We start from the raw sequence: 17758 nt of genomic DNA, 5'->3' as shown, positions 1-17758 counted from the left end.
CCCCTTCAGACCGTTGGGCTCGCCACATGTCACGCGCGGATTGCGCTGCCGACCGTTGGCTTGGCCGACCGTTGGCTCACCGGACAGTCCGGTGAATTTTAGCCGTACGCCGCTGAGAGCACCTAGAGGGGGGGTGAATAGGTGATCCTGTAAAACTTGAAACTTAATGCCACAAAACTTAATTAGGAGTTAGCACAATAATGCCAAGTGGCTAGAGAAGAGTCTTAGCAAAACACAATAACCACAAGGAGATCAACACAGAGATGGCACAGTGGTTTATCTCGTGGTTCGGCCAAGTCCAACGCTTGCCTACTCCACGTTGTGGCGTCCCAACGGACGAGGGTTGCAATCAACCCCTCTCAAGCGGTCCAAAGACCCACTTGAATACCACGGTGTTTTGTTTTGCTTTACTATATCCCGCTTGCGAGGAATCTCCACAACTTGGAGTCTCTCGCCCTTACAAAGATGTTCACAAAGAAGCACGGAGTAAGGGAGGGATGAGCAACACACACAAGACACAAAATCAGAGCGACAACACGCACACAAGTCGCAACAAGAGCTCACAACACAACCCGACAAGTTCACAACTCAAATGGAGCTCTAGTTGCTATCACAAAGAATCAAATGCGCGGAATCGAAGTCTTGGTGCTTAGGAATGCTTAGAGAATACTTGGATTTCTTCTCCATGCGCCTAGGGGCCCCTTTTATAGCCCCAAGGCAGATAGGAGCCGTTGAGAGCATTCCAGGAAGGCAATTCTTGCCTTCTGTCGCCTGGCGCACCGGACAGTCCGGTGCGGATCTCTTTCCTTATTTGGCGAAGCTGACCGTTGCAGATTCAGAGCCGTTGGCACACCGGACACTGTCCGGTGCCCCCTTCTAGCCATTGGCTCGGCCACGTGTCCCACGCGGATCGCGCGGCCGACCGTTGGCCCGGCCGACTGTTGGCTCACCGGACAGTCCGGTGCACCACCGGACAGTCCGGTGATTTATAGCCATACGCCGTTAATTACTTCCCGAGAGCGACGACTTCGCCTGTGAACGGCTCACCGGATAGTCCGGTGCACCACCGGACAGTCCGGTGATTTATAGTACACCCCCGTCGAAGTCCCGAGAGCAGCAAGTTCGCCAGAGCCAGTCTGGCACACCGGACACTATCCGGTGCACCACCGGACAGTCCGGTGCACCCAGACTGAGCAGACTTGGGCTGAACGAGCCAAATCATCTCCAAATTGATTTCTCCTGTTTCCAGCACTTAGACACCATACATTAGTTCTCAAAACAATGTACTAAGTCTAGAAACATACCTTTCGGCTTGATTTGCACTTTGTCCATCAATTGACATAGATTTACACTTAGGCACTTGTGTTGGCACTCAATCACCAAAATACTTAGAAATGGCCCAAGGGCACATTTCCCTTTCAATCTCCCACTTTTTGGTGATTTATGCCAACACAACAAAAAACAACTAAAAGAAGTGCAACATCAATACAAATGAGAACTCAAAATTGTTTTGATTCAAAATTGGCATATATGGATCATTCTTTGCCACCACTTGGTTTTGTTTTTGCAAATCAACCTCAATCTCCTATCTCTAATTCAAACACAATTGTAGAGACATAAAGAGAGTTGTTCCAAGAGAAATTGATCAAAGATTTCAAAAACTCCCCCTTTTTCCCATAATCAACCATTCTCCCCACAAGAGGCCAACTTTTGACAAGAGAGACAATAAGAGAGTTTTGACAAACCAAAAGCTCTATTCTACTATATTCAAAATTTCTCAAGTGGTAGCTGATCCATTTATTGCTTTGGCCTTATTTTCTCCCCCTTTGGCATCAAGCACCAAAACGGGATAAATCTTGGCCCTTAACCCCATTGCCTCACCAAAATCTTCAAATAAGAGTACCAAGGCAATAAGAGTACATGAGATGAACTTGGAATAAGTTACCCTCTCATCGGAGTGCAGTGGAAGTCTTTCATGGTCCAAGTCCACCTTTTCCCTTTCAAACCTCCTTTGAGACTAAATCAAGCAAACTCAAGCACACGGTTAGTCTCAAAGGGTCAAGTTGTAGCACATCTCCCCCTAAATGTGTGCATCACTTGAAAAAGGACTTGTGAGGTCCGGGGAGTGTTTGTACAACTTGAGCACCACAAGTAAACAACAAAATGCATAAGGAACATGATCAAAGGCATAAACACATGTATGCTATAAATCAATCCAAGTTCCGTGAATCTAAGACATTTAGCTCACTACGCAGCCTGCAAAAGGTCTTCTCATCTAAAGGCTTGGTAAAGATATCGGCTAGCTGGTTCTCGGTGCTAATATAAAACACTTCGATATCTCCCTTTTGCTGGTGGTCTCTCAAAAAGTGATGCCGGATGTCAATGTGCTTTGTGCGGCTGTGCTCAACAGGATTACCCGCTATGAGGATAGCACTCTCATTATCACATAGGAGTGGGACTTTGCTCAGATTGTAGCCAAAGTCCCGGAGGGTTTGCCTCATCCAAAGTAGTTGCGTGCAACACTGTCCTGTGGCAACGTACTCGGCCTCAGCGGTGGATAGGGCAACAGAGGTTTGTTTCTTAGAACTCCATGACACCAGGGACCTTCCTTAGAATTGGCACGTCCCTGATGTACTCTTCCTATCGACCTTACATCCAGCATAATCGAAGTCTGAATATCCAATTAAGTCAAAGGTAGACCCCTTTGGATACCAGATCCCGAAGCAAGGCGTAGCGACTAAATATCTAAGAATTCGCTTCACAGCCACTAAGTGACACTCCCTTGGATCGGATTGAAATCTAGCACACATGCATACACTAAGCATAATATCCGGTCTACTAGCGCATAAATAAAGCAAAGAACCTATCATGGACCAGTATGCTTTTTGATCAACAGACTTACCTCCTTTGTTGAGGTCGACGTGTCCGTCAGTTCCCATCGGAGTCTTTGCGGGCTTGGCGTCCTTCATCCCAAACCGCTTTAGCAAGTCTTGCGTGTACTTCGTTTGGGAGATGAAGGTGCCGTCCTTGAGTTGCTTCACTTGGAACCCAAGGAAGTAGTTCAACTCGCCCATCATCGACATCTCAAAATTTTGAGTCATCACCCTGCTAAACTCTTCACAAGACATAAATTTGGCACACAAATAAGTCACCATCACAAGTCTTAGTGAATCAAGTCAGATCGGCTTTCCCAACCTTGAAAGCATTTGCAATTAAAAAGTCTCTAAGGCATTCATACCATGCTCTTGGGGCTTGCTTAAGTCCATAGAGCGCCTTAGAGAGCTTACATACGTGGTCGGGGTATCGTTCATCCTCGAAGCCAGGGGGTTGCTCCACATACACCTCCTCCTTGATTGGCCCGTTGAGGAAGGCGCTCTTCACATCCATTTGGAACAACCTGAAAGAATGGTGAGCGGCATATGCTAGCAAAATATGAATGGACTCTAGCCTAGCCACAGGAGCAAAAGTCTCCTCAAAGTCCAAACCTGCGACTTGGGCATAACCTTTTGCCACAAGTCGAGCCTTGTTCCTTGTCACCACCCCGTGCTCATCTTGTTTGTTGCGGAACACCCACTTGGTTCCCACAACATTTTGCTTGGGACGAGGCACCAGTGTCCAAACTTCATTACGCTTGAAGTTGTTGAGTTCTTCCTGCATGGCCAACACCCAGTCCGGATCTAGCAAGGCCTCTTCTACCCTGAAAGGCTCAATAGAAGAGACAAAGGAGTAATGCTCACAAAAATTAACTAATCTAGAACGAGTAGTTACTCCCTTGCTAATGTCACCCAAAATTTGGTCGACAGGATGATTCCTTTGAATCGTCGCTCGAACTTGGGTTGGAGGTGCCGGTTGTGCTTCTTCCTCCATCACATGATCATCCTGTGCTCCCCTTGATCACACGCCTCTTCCTGATGAACCTGTTAATCATCTTGAGTTGGGGGTTGCACAATTGTTGAGGAAGTAGGTTGATCTTGCTCCGCTTGTTCCTGTGGTCGCACATCGCCAATCGCCATGGTGCGTATTGCGGCCGCTGGAACGTCTCCATCTACATTATCAAGATCAACAACTTGCTCTTTTGGAGAGCCATTAGTCTCATCAAATACAACGTCGCTAGAGACTTCAACCAAACCCGATGATTTGTTGAAGACTCTATACGCCTTTGTATTTGAGTCATAACCTAATAAAAACCCTTCTACAGCTTTGGGAGCAAATTTGGAATTCCTACCCTTCTTCACTAGAATGTAGCATTTACTCCCAAAAACTCGGAAATACGAAACATTGGGTTTGTTACCGGTTAGAAGCTCATACGAAGTCTTCTTGAGGAGGCGGTGAAGGTAGACCCGGTTGATGGCGTGGCAAGCCGTGTTCACGGCTTCCGACCAAAACCGCTCGGGGGTCTTGAACTCTCCAAGCATCGTCCTTGCCATGTCTATGAGCGTCCTGTTCTTCCTCTCTACCACACCATTTTGTTGTGGTGTGTAGGGAGCGGAGAACTCGTGCTTGATCCCTTCCTCCTCAAGGTACTCCTCCACTTGAAGGTTCTTGAATTCGGACCCGTTGTCGCTCCTTATCTTCTTCACCTTGAGCTCAAACTCATTTTGAGCTCTCCTTAGGAAGCGCTTGAGGGTCCCTTGGGTTTCAGATTTATCCTGCAAAAAGAATACCCAAGTGAAGCGGGAAAAATCATTAACAATTTACTAAACCATACTTACTTCCCCCGATGCTTAGGTAGGCGACGGGTCCGAAGAGGTCCATATGCAGCAGCTCTAGGGGTCTTGATGTAGTCATCACGTTCTTGATGTGATGAGCACTTCCCACTTGTTTACCTGCTTGACAAGCTGCACAAGGTCTATCTTTTTCGAAAGTTACATTAGTTAGACCTATCACGTGTTCTCCCTTTAGAAGCTTGTGAAGGTTCTTCATCCCCACATGAGCTAAACGGTGATGCCACAGCCAGCCCATGCTGGTCTTAGCAATTAAGCATGCATCTAGACCGGCCTCCTCTTTTGCAAAATCAACTAAATAGAGTTTGCCGTCTAATACACCCTTAAAAGCTAATGAACCATCACTTCTTCTAAAGACAGACACATCTACATTTGTGAATAAACAATTATATCCCATATTGCATAATTGACTAACGGATAACAAATTATATCCAAGTGACTCAACTAAAAAAACATTAGAAATAGGGTGCTCGGATGAAATAGCAATCTTCCCTAACCCTTTCACCTTGCCTTGGTTCCCATCACCGAAAATGATTGAATCTTGGGAATCCTTGTTCATGACGTAGGAGGTGAACATCTTCTTTTCCCCCGTCATGTGGTTTGTGCATCCGCTGTCGATAATCCAACTTGTACCCCCGGATGCATAAACCTGCAAGGCAAATTTAGGCTTGGGTTTTAGGTACCCAACTCTTGTTGGGTCCTACAAGGTTAGTCACAATGGTCTTAGGGACCCAAATGCAAGTTTTATCTCCCTTGCATTTTGCCCCTAATTTCCTAGCAATCACTTTTCTATCCTTTCTACAAATTGCAAAGGAAGCATTGCAAGCATGATAAGTTGTAGAAGGTTCATTAATCTTCCTAGGAACATGAGCAACATTTCTCCTAGGCATATGATGAATGACATTTCTCCTAGACATATTTCTACCATGCATATAGGAAGAACTTGAAGCAAACATTGCATTTGATTCATAAGCATTACAACTCCTATCATGATGAATATTTCTAGAAAATTTCGTATAAATAAATGCATGATTCTTTTGAGCACTATTAGCCATAGGGGCCTTCCCTTTCTCCTTGGTGGAGATGGAAGCCTTATGGCTAGTTAAGTTCTTGACTTCCCTCTTGAAGCCAAGTCCATCCTTAATTGAGGGGTGTCTACCAATCGTGTAGGCATCCCTTGCAAATTTTAGCTTATCAAATTCACTTTTGCTAGTCTTAAGTTGAGCATTAAGACTAGCCACTTCATCATTCAATTTAGAAATTGAAGCTAGGTGTTCGCTACAAGCATCAATATTAAAATCTTTACACCTATTGCAAGTTACAACATTTTCTACACAAGATGTTGATTTACTAGCTATTTCTAACTTAGCATTCAAATCATCATTTATGCTCCTTAAGCTAGAAATAGAGTCATGGCATGTAGACAATTCACAAGAAAGCATTTCATTCCTTTTAATTTCTAAAGCAAGGGATTTTTGTGCCTCTACAAACTTATCATGTTCTTCATACAAAAGATCCTCTTGCTTTTCTAATAACTATTCTTATCATTCAAGGCATCAATTAATTCATTAATTTTATCAACCTTGGTTCTATCTAGGCCCTTGAATAAACATGAATAATCTATTTCATCATCATCACTAGACTCATCATCACTTGAAGAAGCATAAGTAGTATTCCGAGTACATACCTTCTTCTCCTTCGCCACGAGGCATGTGTGACGCTCGTTGGGGAAGAGGGCCGATTTGTTGAAGGCGGTGGCGGCGAGTCCTTCGTTGTCGGAGTCGGACGACGAACAATCCGAGTCCCACTCCTTGCCAAGATGTGCCTCGCCCTTAGCCTTCTTGTAAGCTTTCTTCTTTTCCCTCTTGTTCCCTTGTTCCTGGTCACTATCATTATCGGGACAATTAGCGATAAAATGACCAATCTTACCACATTTGAAGCATGATCGCTTCCCCTTCGTCTTGGTCTTGTTAGGATGCCCCTTGCGACCCTTTAGCGCCGTCTTGAAGCGCTTGATGATGAGGGCCATCTCTTCATCATTAAGCCCGGCCGCCTCAACTTGCGCCACCTTGCTAGGTAGCGCCTCCTTGCTCCTCGTTGCCTTGAGAGCAATAGTTTGAGGCTCTTGGATTGGGCCATTCAATGCATCGTCGACGTATCTTGCCTCCTTGATCATCATCTGCCCGCTTACAAACTTTCCAAGGATCTCCTCGGGCGTCATCTTCGTGTACCTAGGATTCTCACGAATATTGTTCACAAGATGTGGATCAAGGATGGTAAAAGACCTTAGCATAAGGCGGACGACGTCGTGGTCCATTCATTGCGTGCTTCCGTAGCTCCTTATCTTGTTGACGAGGGTCTTGAGCCTGTTGTACGTTTGGGTTGGCTCCTCCCCCCTTATCATCGCGAATCTCCCGAGTTCTCCTTCCACCAACTCCATCTTGGTGAGCATGGTGACGTCGTTCCCCTCATGTGAGATCTTGAGGGTGTCCCAAATCTGCTTGGCGTTATCCAAGCCACTCACCTTATGGTATTCGTCCCTACACAGTGAAGCTAGAAGAACAGTAGTAGCTTGTGCATTTTTGTGAATTTGCTCATTAATGAACATGGGACTATCAGTACTATCAAATTTCATTCCACTCTCTACTATCTCCCATATGCTTGGATGGAGAGAGAACAAGTGACTACGCATTTTGTGACTCCAAAATCCGTAGTCCTCCCCATCAAAGTGTGGAGGCTTGCCAAGAGGAATGGAAAGCAAATGTGCATTTGAACTATACGGAATACGAGAATAATCGAAAGAGAAGTTTGAATTAACTGTCTTCTTTTCTCGTAGTCGTTGTCGTCGTCCTTTTGGGAAGAAGAGGACTCGTCGCTGTCGTCGTAGTAGACGATCTCCTTGATGCGCCTCGTCTTCTTCTTCCCATCTTTTCGTTTGTGGCCCGAGCCCGAGTCGGTAGGCTTGTCATCTTTCGGCTCGTTGACGAAGGACTCATTCTCCTTATCATTGATCACAATCTCCTTGCCCTTAGGATCCATCTCTTCGGGCGATTAGTCCCTTTCTTGAAGAGAACGGCTCTGATACCAATTGAGAGCACCTAGAGGGGGGGTGAATAGGTGATCATGTAAAACTTGAAACTTAATGCCACAAAACTTAATTAGGAGTTAGCATAATAATGCCAAGTGGCTAGAGAAGAGTCTTAGCAAAACACAATAACCACAAGGAGATCAACATAGAGATGGCACAGTGGTTTATCCCGTGGTTCGGCCAAGTCCAACGCTTGCCTACTCCACGTTGTGGCGTCCCAACGGACGAGGGTTGCAATCAACCCCTCTCAAGCGGTCCAAAGACCCACTTGAATACCACGGTGTTTTGCTTTGCTTTACTATATCCCGCTTGCGAGGAATCTCCACAACTTGGAGTCTCTCGCCCTTACAAAGATGTTCACAAAGAAGCACAGAGTAAGGGAGGGATGAGCAACGCACACAAGACACAAAATCAGAGCGACAACACGCACACAAGTCGCAACAAGAGCTCACAACACAACCCGACAAGTTCACAACTCAAATGGAGCTCTAGTTGCTATCACAAAGAATCAAATGCGCGGAATCGAAGTCTTGGTGCTTAGGAATGCTTAGAGAATGCTTGGATTTCTTCTCCATGCGCCTAGGGGCCCCTTTTATAGCCCCAAGGCAGCTAGGAGCCGTTGAGAGCATTCCAGGAAGGCAATTCTTGCCTTCTGTCGCCTGGCGCACCGGACAGTCCGGTGCACCACCGGACACTGTCCGGTGCGGATCTCTTTCCTTATTAGGCGAAGCCGACCGTTGCAGATTCAGAGCCGTTGGCACATCGAACAGTCTGATGCCCCCTTCTAGCCGTTGGCTCAGCCACGTGTCCCGCGCGGATCGCGCGGCCAACCGTTGGCCCGGCCGACTGTTGGCTCACCGGACAGTCCGGTGCACCACCGGACAGTCCGGTGATTTATAGCCGTACGCCGTTAATTACTTCCCGAGAGCGACGACTTCGCCTGTGAACGGCTCACCGGACAGTCCGGTGATTTATAGTCGTACACCGCCGTCGAAGTCCCGAGAGCAGCAAGTTCGCCAGAGCCAGTCTGGCGCACCGGACACTGTCCGGTGCACCACCGAACAGTCCGGTGCACCCAGACTGAGCAGACTTTGGCTGAACGAGCCAAATCATCTCCAAATTGATTTCTCCTGTTTCCAGCACTTAGACACCATACATTAGTTTTCAAAACAATGTACTAAGTCTAGAAACATACCTTTAGGCTTGATTTGCACTTTGTCCATCAATTGGCATATATTTACACTTAAGCACTTGTGTTGGCACTCAATCACCAAAATACTTAGAAATGGCCCAAGGGCACATTTCCCTTTCAGCCACCGACAAAATCCCGAGAACGGCCTTTTCACCAGAGCCAGCCTGGCGCACCGGACACTGTCCGGTGCACCACCGGACAGTCCGGTGCACCCAGACTGAGCAGAGTCTTGGCTGCTCGAGCCAAGTCTTTTCCAATTGTCTTTTCTCTGATTCTATCACTTAGACAAATATGTTAGTACACAAAACCACTGTACTAAGTCTAGAATCATACCTTTGTATTGATTTGCACTTTGTCCTCCCTTTGGCATATACTCATTCCCTTAATGTGTGTTGGTCACTTAATCACCAAAATCTTATAGAAATGGCCCAAGGGCACATTTCTCTTTCAAAAACCAGCTAGCTGATATCTTTACCAAGCCTATAGATGAGAAGACCTTTGGCGGGCTGCGTAGTGAGCTAAATGTCTTAGATTCGCAGAACTTGGATTGATCTATAGCATACATGTGCTTTATGTCTTTGATCATATTCCTTTATGCATTTTGTTTATATATGGTGCTCAAGTTGTGCAAGCAATCCCCGGACCTCAAAAGTCCATGTGTGAGTGATGCACCTATTTAGGGGGAGATGTGCTACAACTTGACCCTTTGAGACTAACCGTGTGCTTGAGTTTACTTATTAGTCTCAAAGGTGGATTGAAAGGGAAAGGTGAACTTGGACCATGCAAGACTTCCACTGCACTCCGATGAGAGGGTAATTTACTCCAAGTTCATCTCCATGCTCTTGTTGCCTTGTTGCTCTTAATTGACAATTTTGGTGAGGAAGTCGGGTTAAAGGGCCAAAAATGATCCTGTTTTGGTGCTTGATGCCAAAGGGGGAGAAATTAAGGCCAAAGCAAGAAATGGATCAGTTACCACTTGATAATTTTGAAAATAGTAGAGTTAGAACTTTTGTTTTTGTCAAAATTCTCTTAGTGTCTCTTATTGTCAAAAGTTGGTCTCTTATGGGGAGAATGTTTGATTATGGGAAAAAGGTGGAGTTTTTGAATCTTTGATCAATTCCTTCTTGGAATACCTCTCGTTATGCCTCAACAAGTGTGTTTGACTTAGAGATAGGAAATTGAATTTGATTTGCAAAAACAAACCAAGTGGTGGCAAAGAATGATCCAAATATGCCAAATTTGAATCAAAAACAAATCTTGTTCTCATTTGCATTAATGTTGCACTTCTATGTGTTGCTTTTTGTTGTGTTGGCATAAATCACCAAAAAGGGGGAGATTGAAAGGGAAATGTGCCCTTGGGCCATTTCTAAGGTATTTTGGTGATTAAGTGCCCAACACAAATGGTTTAAGTGTTAAATTGTGCCAAAGACTCAAGAAGTGAAAATCAAGGTACAAGGTATGATTCTAGACTTAGTACATTGTTTTTTGTGCACTAACATATTTGTCTAAGTGCTAGAATCAGAGAAAATACAAAAGGAAAAAGACTTGGCTGGAGCAGCCAAGACTCTGCGCAGTCTGGGTGCACCGAACTGTCCGGTGGTGCACCGGACAGTGTCCGGTGCGCCAGGCTGGCGTCTGGTCAACTAGCCGCTCTCGGGAATTCGTCGGTGGTGTACGGCTAAAATTCACCGGACTGTCCGGTGGTGCACCGAACTGTCCGGTGAGCCAACGGTCAGCCGCGCCAACGGTCGGCCGCGCAATCCGCGCGTGACGCATGGCCGAGCCAACGGTCTGATGCTGGCACCGGACTGTCCGGTGTGCACCGGACAGTGTCCGGTGTGCACCGGACAGTGTCCGGTGCGCCAACGGCTCCAAGTCTTCAACGGTCGACTGCGCCAATTTAGGAAGGCGATCTGCACCGGACAGTGAACAGGGGATGTCGGGTGGTGCACCGGACTGTCCGGTACGCCACCCGACAGAAGGCAAGAATTGCCTTCCAAGAATGCCTCCAACGGCTCCTAGGTGCCTTGGGGCTATAAAAGGGACCCCTAGGCGCATGGAGGAGTCATCCAAGCATACTTTGAGCATTCTTAATCATTCACACTCCGTCTTTGCGCACTCGATTGACTTTCTTAGTGATTTGAGCTCCGTTATAGTGGTGAACTTTGTGCTATTCATTTGAGCTCAAGTCTTGACTGTGTGTGTGCGTATTGCTGCGGTTTTGTGTGTGTTGCTTTTCCCTCCATTACATCTGTGCTTCTTTGTGATCATCATTTGTAAGGGCGAGAGGCTCTAAGTTGTGGAGATTCCTCGCAAACGGGATATAGTGAAAGAAAGGAAAACACCATGGTATTCAAGTGGATCTTTGGATCACTTGAAAGGGGTTGAGTGCAACCCTCGTCCATTGGGATGCCACAATGTGGAGTAGGCAAGTGTTGTACTTGGCCGAACCACGGGATAAACCATCGTGTCTCTTGTGCTTGTTCTCACTGTGACTATTGTGTTTCACAAGAGCTCAGTCCTTAGCCACTTGATTTCATTGTGCTAACACTCAATCAAGTTTTGTGGCTTTAAGTTCTGAGTTTTTACAGGATCACCTATTCACCCCCCCCCTCTAGGTGCTCTCACAAGCTCTAGGCAATCAACCCATGTTAAATTGCCTAAAAAGAAATCTCCTATTGCATCAAATGAACATAACATTTCATTTAAGACTTTTGATGCATCATATGTTTTAACTAACAAATCAGGCAAAATAGTTGCCAAATATGTTGGGGGCAAACACAAGGGGTCAAAGACTTGTGTTTGGGTACCCAAGGTGCTTGTTTCTAATGTCAAAGGACCCAAGACCGTTTTAGTACCTAAGAACAAGGCCTAAATTTGTTTTGCATCCGGGGGCTCAAGTTGGATAATTGATAGAGGGTGCACAAACCACATGACTGGGGAGAAAAGGATGTTCTCCTCCTACGAGAAAAACCATGATCCCCAAAGAGCTATCACATTCAGGGATGGAAATCAAGGTTTGGTCAAAGGACTTGGTAAAATTGCTATATCCCCTGACCACTCTATTTCCAATGTTTTTCTTGTAGATTCTTTAGATTACAACTTGCTTTCTATTTCTCAATTATGCAAAATGGGTTACAAGTGTCTTTTTACGGATATAGGTGTTACTGTCTTTAGAAGAAGTGATGATTCAGTAGAATTTAAGGGAGTGTTAGAGGGTCAGCTATACTTAGTTGATTTTAATAGAGCTGAACTCGACACTTGCTTAATTGCTAAGACTAACATGGGTTGGCTCTGGCATCGTCGACTAGCCCACGTTGGGATGAAGAATCTCCACAAACTTCTAAGGGAGAACACATTTTGGGACTAACAAATATTCATTTTGAGAAAGAAAAGGGTTTGTAGCGCATGCCAAGCAGGGAAGCAAGTTGGTGTTCGTCATCCACACAAGAACATCATGACGACCGACAGGCCGCTTGAGCTACTCCACATGGATCTATTCGGCCTGATAGCTTACATAAGCATCGGCGGGAGTAAGTATTGTCTTGTAATTGTGGATGATTATTCTCGCTTCACTTGGGTATTCTTTTTGCAGGATAAATCTCAAACCCAAGAGACCTTAAAGGGATTCTTGAGATGGGCTCAAAATGAGTTCGGCTTAAGGATCAAAAAGATAAGAAGCGACAACAGGACGAAGTTCAAGAACTCACAAATAGAAGGCTTTCTTAAGGATGAGGGGATCAAGCATGAGTTCTCTTCTCCCTACACTCCACAACAAAATGGTGTAGTGGAGAGGAAGAATAGAACTCTACTTGACATGACGAGAACCATGCTTGATGAGTACAAGACTTCAGACCGGTTTTGGGCGGAAGCAATCAACACCGCATGCTACGCCATCAACCGCCTCTACCTTCACCGAATCCTGAAGAAGACATCGTATGAACTCCTCACCGGTAAAAAGCCCAATGTTTCATATTTTAGAGTCTTTGGTAGCAAATGCTTTATTCTTGTTAAAAGAGGTAGAAAATCTAAATTTGCTCCTAAGGTTGTAGAAGGCTTTTTACTTGGTTATGACTCAAACACAAGGGCATACAGAGTCTTTAACAAGTCCACTGGACTAGTTGAAGTTTCTTGTGACATTGTGTTTGATGAGACTAACGGCTCTCAAGTAGAGCAAGTTGATCTTGATGTGCTAGATGATGAAGAATCTCCATGCGTCGCGCTAAGGAACATGTCCATTGGGATGTGTGTCCTAAGGAATCCGAAGAGCCTCCACATGCATAGGATCAACCATCTTCCTCCATGCAAGCATCTCCACCAACCCAAGATGAGGATCAAGCTCAAGATGATGAAAATGAAGATCAAGAGGAGCCACCTCAAGAGGAGGACAATGATCAAGGGGGAGATGCTAATGATCAAGACAAGGAAGATGATGAGGGTCCAAGGCCGCCTCACCCAAGAGTCCACCAACCAATACAACGAGATCACCCCGTGAACACCATCCTCGGCGATATTCAAAAGGGGGTAACCACTCGATCTCGTGTTGCTCATTTTTGTGAACATTACTCCTTTGTGTCTTCTATTGAGCCATACAGGGTGGAAGAGGCAGTAAGGGATTCGGATTGGGTGTTGGCGATGCAAGAGGAACTCAACAACTTCAAGAGCAATGAGGTATGGCATCTTGTTCCACGTCCTAATCAAAATATTGTAGGAACCAAGTGGGTCTTCCGCAACAAGCAAGATGAGCATGGTGTGGTGACAAGGAACAAAGCCCAACTTGTGGCCAAGGGTTATTCACAAGTCGAAGGTTTGGATTTCGGTGAAACCTATGCACCCGTAGCTAGGTTTGAGTCAATTCGTATATTACTTGCCTATGCTACTTACCATGGCTTTATGCTCTATCAAATGGATGTGAAAAGTGCCTTCCTCAATGGACCAATCAAGGAGGAGGTCTATGTTGAGCAACCTCCCGGCTTTGAAGATAGTGAGTACCCTAACCATGTCTATAAACTCTCTAAGGCGCTTTATGGGCTCAAGCAAGCCCCAAGAGCATGGTATGAATGCCTAAGAGATTTTCTTATTGCTAATGGCTTCAAAGTCGGAAAAGTCGATCCTACTATCCTTACTAAAACAATTGTTAATGATTTGTTTGTATGCCAAATTTATGTTGATGATATTATATTTGGGTCTACTAACAAATCTACTTGTGAGGAGTTTAGTACGATTATGGTTCAAAAATTCGAGATGTCTATGATGCGGGAGTTGAAGTATTTTCTAGGATTTCAAGTCAAGCAACTCCAAGAGGGCACCTTCATCAGCCAAACGAAGTACATTCAAGACATACTCACCAAGTTTGGGATGAAGGATGCCAAGCCCATCAAGACACCCATGGGAACTAATGGGCATCTCGACCTCAACACGGGAGGTAAATCCGTAGATCAAAAGGTATACCGGTCGACGATAGGATCTTTACTCTATTTATGTGCATCTCGACCGGACATTAAGCTTTCCGTATGTATGTGTGCAAGATTCCAAGCCGATCCTAAGGAAGTTCACCTTAGGATCGTAAAACGAATCTTAAGATATTTAGTTTATACACCTAAGTTTGGTCTTTGTTATCCCAAGGGATCCACTTTTGATTTGATAGGATATTCAGATGCTGATTGGGCAGGGTGTTAAATTGATAGAAAGAGCACATCAGGGACTTGTCAGTTCTTGGGAATATCCCTGGTGTCTTGGGCTTCAAAGAAACAAAATTTCGTAGCTCTTTCTACCGCCGAAACCGAGTACATTGTCGCAGGCCATTGTTGCGCGCAATTACTTTGGATGAGGCAAACCCTTACAAACTATGGTTACAAATTAACAAAGTTCCTCTCCTATGTGATAATGAGAGTGCAATCCGCATGGCAGATAATCCCGTTGAGCACAGCCGCACTAAGCACATAGTCATTCGATATCACTTTTTGAGGGATCCCAACAACGGGGGGATATCGAGATTGCATATGTTAGCACCAAAGAACAATTAGCCGATATCTTTACCAAGCCATTGGATGAGAAAACTTTTACCAAACTTAGGCATGAGCTAAACATTCTTGATTCAAGGAATTTTGATTGATATTTTGCACACCTAGCTCATTTATATACCTTTGATCCTATCTCTTTGATGTGCCATGACTAATATGGTTTTCAAGTGTATTACATGCTAAGTCATAGATTGAAAGGGAAATGGAGTTCTTCGGTGAAGACAAGGCTTCCACTCCACTCCAACAAATTATTCATCCTTCGCCGTCACTCCGCATCGCTCTCCAATTTGGTATAATCTTCACTCATATATTATTTACCAAAGGGGGAGAAAGTTTGAAGAGGGCTTCTATTTCACTCACAAGTATCCGTTTTTGGCGATTCATGCCAAAGGGGGAGAAAGTATTAGCCCAAAGCAAAAGGACCGCACCACCACCAATTTCAAAAATTTGTAGTCCTTCAATTTGTATTAAAGAAGTTTTTTAATTGATATCTTATTTTTTATATAATTTCAAATTGGTTTGACCTCTTCAAAATCAATATCTAAAACCCTCTTGAACACTAAGAGGAGAATTTCATTGAGGGGGAGTTTTGTGTAGTCAAAGGAAAAGCATTTGAAACAGGGGAAGAAAATTTCAAATCTTGAAAATGCTTCTCGAAATCTTATTCATATACCTCTGACTATTTGCAAAAGACTTTGAAAAAGAATTTCCAAAACATTTGCAAAAACAAAACAAGTGGTGCAAGCGTGGTCCAAAATGTTAAAAATGAAGAAAGCATCCATGCATATCTTATGAAATGTATATTGGTTTAATTCCAAGTAACCTTTGCACTTACCTTTTGCAAACTAGTTCAATTACTACACTTATATATTTGCTTTGGTTTGTGTTGGCATCAATCACCAAAAGGGGGAGATTGAAAGGGAAATAGGCTCACACCTTTTCCTAAATGATTTTGGTGGTTGAATTGCCCAACACAAATAATTCGACTAACTAGTTTGCTCTAGATTATAAATTCTACAGGTGCCAAAGGTTCAACACAAACCAATAAAAAGTCCAAGAAAGGGTTTAAATAAAAAGAGCAAAATAAGACAACCGAAGGCAGCCCTGGTCTGGCGCACCGGACAGTGTCCGGTGCACCAGGGTGGATCATCTTAAACTTGCTAGCTTCAGGTTTTCTGGGAGACACTCCGCTATAATTCACCGGACTGTCCGGTGTAGCACCGGACTGTCCGGTGTGCCAAGCGGAGTAACGGCTACAGCGCCAACGGTCGACTACAAAAGTGAACAGTGAACAGTGCCGGCTGCGCGCGTAGAGTCAGAGCAGGCGCCAGATGGCGCACCGGACAGTGAACAGGACCTGTCCGGTGCACCACCGGACTGTCCGGTGGCCCACATGTCAGAAGCTCCAACGGTCGAACCCTAACAGTTGGGTGACGTGGCTAGCGTACCGGACAGTGTCCGGTGCGCCATACGACAGCAGCCTTCCCCACCGGCCATTTTGGTGGTTGGGGCTATAAATACCCCTACCCACCACTCTTCAAGACATCCAAGCATTCACTACTCCTTATTCAATACAAGAGCAATACACAACACTCCAAGACAGACATCAAAGCCTCCGATCGAATCAAAGTCCATAATTCAACTCTAGTTTTTAGGACTTGTGAGGAGATCGACTGTGTTCTTTTTGTTGTTCTTGTTGCTTGGTTGGCTTTCTTCTTTCTCTCATTCTTACTCTCAAAGCCTTGTAAGCGAATCAAGAGACACCAATTGTGTGGTGGTCCTTGCGGGGTCCAAGTGACCCGGGAAATCAAGGAAGGAAGCTCACTCGGTCTAAGTGACCGTTTGAGAGAGGGAAAGGGTTGAAAGAGACCCGATCTTTGTGACCACCTCAACGGGGAGTAGGTTTGCAAGAACTGAACCTCGGTAAAACAAATCATCGTGTCATCCGCCTTATTTGCTTGTGATTTGTTTTCGCCCTCTCTTTCGGACTCGATTATATTTCTAACGCTAACCCCGACTTGTAGTTGTACTTAAACTTTATAAATTTCAGATTTGCCTATTCACCCACACTCTAGGCGACTTTCAGAGTATCCTGCACTCGGTAAACCAGCTTGTTGCCGAGAGCAGGACTTTGTCGAGTGCGGCTCTCGGCAAAGACTGCTTTACCGAGTGCCCAAGAAAAAGCACTCGGCAGAGAGGCTGACACTCGACAAAGGCCCAAATTCCGGTAGTGAGCTAGCCAGTTTGAACTCACAATGGGAAACGCGAGAAAGCTCATAGGGTTTAAAACAGGCAGATCAAAGTTGCAAAAGCCGATAGATCACGCATCAAAACATTCAAACTGGTGGAACTTATAGAAAAAGAACTCATCATAGATTCTCGCGAAGCACCTGCAATACCCGACGGACGGATAGGCCTGCGCGTGCTAGGACGAGGACAATCGGCGGTGGCACCGCCCTTCCTGCCCAAGTCCTTCGCTGACGTCAAGCCCCCATCAACGGATCGTGGCGTTCTACGGTGCGAAGCTAGGGGGGTCTCGTCCCCGTTTCCGGTGGACGGAGGCTTATCGGCTTGCGCGGTGTAGACGTTCGGTTATACGCCAGGAGGAGATTCAAGCGACAAGGCAGCAGTGGTCAAGAAGGTGTGAAGATTTCTATCATCGGATTGCTGGACGTTATGCAGCACGAGTGGTCGATCCCGCGGCGGCTGAGCGGAAGGTTCTCCTGGATTC

The sequence above is a fragment of the Zea mays genome, chromosome 7, assembly GCF_902167145.1.
Source record: "Zea mays cultivar B73 chromosome 7, Zm-B73-REFERENCE-NAM-5.0, whole genome shotgun sequence".
NCBI classification, from domain to species: Eukaryota; Viridiplantae; Streptophyta; class Magnoliopsida; order Poales; family Poaceae; genus Zea; species Zea mays.
The sequence above is the reverse complement of the archived record's forward strand: the minus strand, read 5'-3'. Positions refer to the sequence as shown.